Source organism: Pan troglodytes, chromosome 7, assembly GCF_028858775.2.
Source record: "Pan troglodytes isolate AG18354 chromosome 7, NHGRI_mPanTro3-v2.0_pri, whole genome shotgun sequence".
In the NCBI taxonomy this organism is placed as follows: domain Eukaryota; kingdom Metazoa; phylum Chordata; class Mammalia; order Primates; family Hominidae; genus Pan; species Pan troglodytes.
The window spans coordinates 45,481,374-45,485,537 of record NC_072405.2 but is presented as its reverse complement, the minus strand read 5'-3'; the positions used below and the strand labels follow the sequence as shown (position 1 = coordinate 45,485,537).

Genomic DNA, 4,164 nt, shown 5'->3' with positions numbered 1-4,164 from the left:
TAGGCTCCACTTCTAGTTCTCTTGCTGTTTCCACCACATCGGTAGTGACTTCTTCCGTTGAAGCCTTGAACCTCTCAATGTCATCCATGAGGACTGGAATCAACTTCTTCCAGACTCCTGTTAATGAGAATATTTTGACCTCCTCCCATTAATCATGAATGTTCTTTTTTTTTTTAATCCAAAACATTTTTTCATTTAAAAAACTATTTACAACACATAAAACAAGGCAAGATTTACTCTTTTTTTCTCATCTTCTGGTATGGGATCTTTTGGTGGCTCCTGCACTATTGTGCTGTTGCTGTCCGATCCAATGTTACTATCACTGGTTCCTTCCTCTGCCATACTGTCTACCCACTCCTGCCCACTCTCCTTGTCCTCAGGAGTAGATGTGCCTTCTTCACTGTTCTGTTGGCTCTCTGTCATTTCTTCAAAGTGTGCCTCCTCCGTCTCCATTGGAATGTTCTTGTCATCTTTCTTCTCCTCGCCTTTGCTGCCTGCTTGCTTTTCCTTAGGAACAATGCTGCTCTGTGCTCAGCTTGCTCTGCTGCCTCCTTCTCCCTTTTCTCCTGCCTTTTGCGGGCCTGTTCCTCTGCCTGTGCAATCTCACCTGCAATTTTCTTCATATCCACTTCTACTTTCAGACCACACAACCTTTTAAGTTCATCATTAAATGAATCTGTGCTTTCCAAGTATTTCCTCCTCTTCTCCTGGTGTCATTTCCTCTATTTGAAGAAGTTCAGCTTCTAGTTTTCGCTGATGAATAATTAAGGACTGGACCTGTCATTTGATGATCCACATTCTAGCTGTTGTGACAACTGACCGAACGTCTGGCACCACACTCTCACTAAGGATTTCACTGATGAGGCAGTGGTTTCTCTGGAAATGGGCGGTGGCTGTATGCTTCATTGAAAAGCCATCGTCATAATCATCTGGATCTTCAGGAGGCTAAATGTTCATGTACGGTTCTCCTTTCTCCACGCAAGACTGTCTCTGTCAACTTTCTTCCTCTAAAGCAGCTTCTGCACGACTTTTTGCATTTATGTAAGCAAGGTATATGGGGGATTTATGATAGGCCTTCATAGATTCATCGTATTCTATCTTTTCTGCTTCGTATTCATTTAAATATTCTTGCTTTTCTTCACCAGTGAGATCTCACCACATGCCACCAATAATCTTGCCAATCTCCCACAACTTTAAGTCAGGGTTGGAAGCCTTTACTTGGTCCTGGACCTTTCTGCCTGTACCTCATGTAGGGCATCAGCGGCTTATCTGGTGGCTTTGGGGGTTTTGGTATGGTAATAGCAGAGGATGCTGTGACCTGGCTGTCGGTGCCTGGGTTCCCTTCAAGCCTGTAGTTGTTGTAGGTGAGATGACTGTATGGATTGTATCTCACAAACCCTGGTGTGCTGGGCATTTGTGTTGCAGGAGCTGGGGTGAGAGGTGGAGCATAAGACGGTCTTTCCACGGGCAGAAAAAGTGGCTGCAGTTCCGGCTTCACTTCCCTTTGTCCTGCGCCATGAGTGTTCTTAATGGCATCTGGAATTGTGAATCCTTTCCACAAAATTTTCAATTCACTTTGCCCAGGCCCATCAGAGGAATCAATTCCTAGGGCACCTATAGACTTACAAAATATATTTATTAAATAATAAGACTCGAAAGTCAAAATTACTCCTTGATCTAGGGGCTGTTGAATGGATTCTTTGTTAGCAGGCAGGAAAACAGCATTCATCCCTTTGTACATCTTTACCAGAGCTCTTAGGTTACCAGCTGCATTGTTAATGGGCAGTAATTTTGAAAAGAATTTTTTTTTTGAGAAGTAGCTCTCAACAGTGGGCTTAAAATATTCAGTAAAACATGTGATAAGCAGATGTGCTGTCATCCAGGCTTTGTCGTTCCATTACTGGAGCACAGGCAGAGTAGATTTAGCATAATTTTTAAGGGCCCTAGGGTTTTCATAATGGGAAATAAGCATTGGCTTCAACTTAAAGTCCCCAGCTGCATTTGCTCCTAACAAGAGAGTCAGGCTGCCCTTTGAAACTTGAAACCAGACATTGACTGCTCCTCTTTAGCTGTGAATGTCCTAGAAGGTATCTTCTTCCAATAGAAGGCTCTTTCATCTACATTAAAAATGTGTTGTTTAGTGTAGCCACCTTCATTAAAGATCTTCACTAGATCTTCTGGATGACTTGCTGCAGCTTCTACATCAGCACTTACTACTTCACTTTGCACTTTTATTTTACAGAACTGGCTTTTTTCTTTAAACCTCATGAACCAAGCTCTGCTAGCTTCCAGCTTTTCTTCTGCAGCTTCCTAACCTCTCTCAGTCTTCACGTAATTGAAGAGAGTTAGGGCCTTGCTCTGGATTAGGTTTTGGCTTAAGGGAGTACTGTGGCTGGTTTGATCTTCTGTCTAGACCACTAAAGCCTTCTCCATGTCAGCAATGAGGCTGTTTCACTGTCTTATCATTTGTGTGTTCAATGGAGTAGTACTTTTTATTTCCTTCAAGAACTTTTCCTTTGCATTCATAACTTGGCTGTTCGGTGCAAGAGTCCTAGCTTGCAGCTTGTCTCAGCTTTTGACCTGCCTTCCTCACTAAGCTTAATCATTTCCAGCTTTTCATTTAAAGCAAGAGACGTGTGATTCTTCCTTTCACCTGAACACTTACAAGCCATTGTAGGGTTAGTAATTGGCCAAATTTTAATATGTTGTGTCTCAGGCAATAGGAAAACCCCAGGAGAGGGAGAGAAATGGAGAAACTAACGGTCCATGGTGCAGTTTATATACTTTTAGAACACATACAATATTTATTAAGTTCACTGTCTTATTTGGGTGTGGTTCATGATGCCCTGAAACAATTACAATAGTAACATCAAAGATCACGGACCACAGACTGCCAAGACATACAAAATAATAGTAATAACACGGGGTGAAATATTGGGAGAATTACCAAAATGGGACACAAACACATGAAGTGAGCCCATGCTGCTGGAAAAATGGCACCAATAGACTTCCTTGTTGCGGGGTTGCCACCAACCTTCAATTTGTAAAAAATGCAATTTCTGCGAAGGGCAAGAAAGTGAAGCGTAATAAGACAAGGTGTGCCTGTAGTTACATTAAGATGAGGTTGTGCTGGAGTAGGTTGGGCTCCTAATCGAATATAATTGGTGTGTTTATAAGAGAAGAGAAACACTCAGGGAGAGGCCACATGGCGACAGAGGCGGAGACTGACTTAGCTTCCAGCCACGCAAGGCCACTGATTGTCTGCACACCACCAGAAGCTAGGAAGAGCCAAGGAAGGGCTCGGAGGGTTCATGGTCTTGCCAACACCTGCACTTTGAAGTCTTAGCCTCCAGTGTTTAATTGTGGTTGTAAAACGCCCAGTTTATGGTGCTTAGTGAAGGCAGCCCCAGGAAACTAGTACATTTGCATAATTTGAAGGAAAAAAAGATGTATTTAATATTTTACCAGAATTTTCTATGTGGAAAATCAAAACAAAATCCTCTTGTTCTGAAAAACAAACATCTCAAATAAAGCGTCCACATTCTTCTAGGCTTCTGCATAGAAGTAGAAGGTGACAGCTCTCTGCTCAGACCCTCCCTTATGTCTGTATGTCACCTGGCCTGGGGTAAGAAGTGGCCATCATGTCATGGCAGCCTCCAAAACCTGCTCCTCTGCCCCGGCTCCTCTCTGGCCTTGGGTCCTCGTTCCACTCCAGCCACACAGACCGCCTCCCTTTTCTCAGACTCTCCAGGCAAGCCCCCTCCTCAGGGCTTCACACAAGCTCCTCCCCTGACTGGAAGGTTGGGACCCAGGCAGCACCCTGGCTCATTGCTTTAAACCTTTGCTCAAATGTCACCTGGTTGGTGAGACCACCAATTCCTAAAAGTCACTCCTCATTTCCCCTGACTTTGCTTTAATTTTTTTTTTCCAGAGAACTTATCGCCTTCTGACATACCATATAATTAACTGACTGATTATGTAGATTGTATACCTCCCCATGAGAATGTTAGCTCCAAAAGAACATGGATTCTTTTTTCCTGTTTTGTATGCCCTGTTCCTAGAACAGTGTCTGGAATACACTTGGTGTTCAATACGTGTTTCTGAATGAATGGAAACTTAGTCTCCTGTGTATCTGACTTTCATCAATGTTACCCTCTGGGAAGA

General features: G+C 43.2%; 1 pseudogene; it reads right to left on the bottom strand.

Annotated features, from left to right (window-relative positions):
• Positions 1 to 207: 207 nt before the first annotated feature.
• On the bottom strand, positions 208 to 1,460 carry LOC747656 (SWI/SNF-related matrix-associated actin-dependent regulator of chromatin subfamily E member 1-like; annotated as a pseudogene).
• Between the last annotated feature and the right edge of the window lie 2,704 nt (positions 1,461 to 4,164).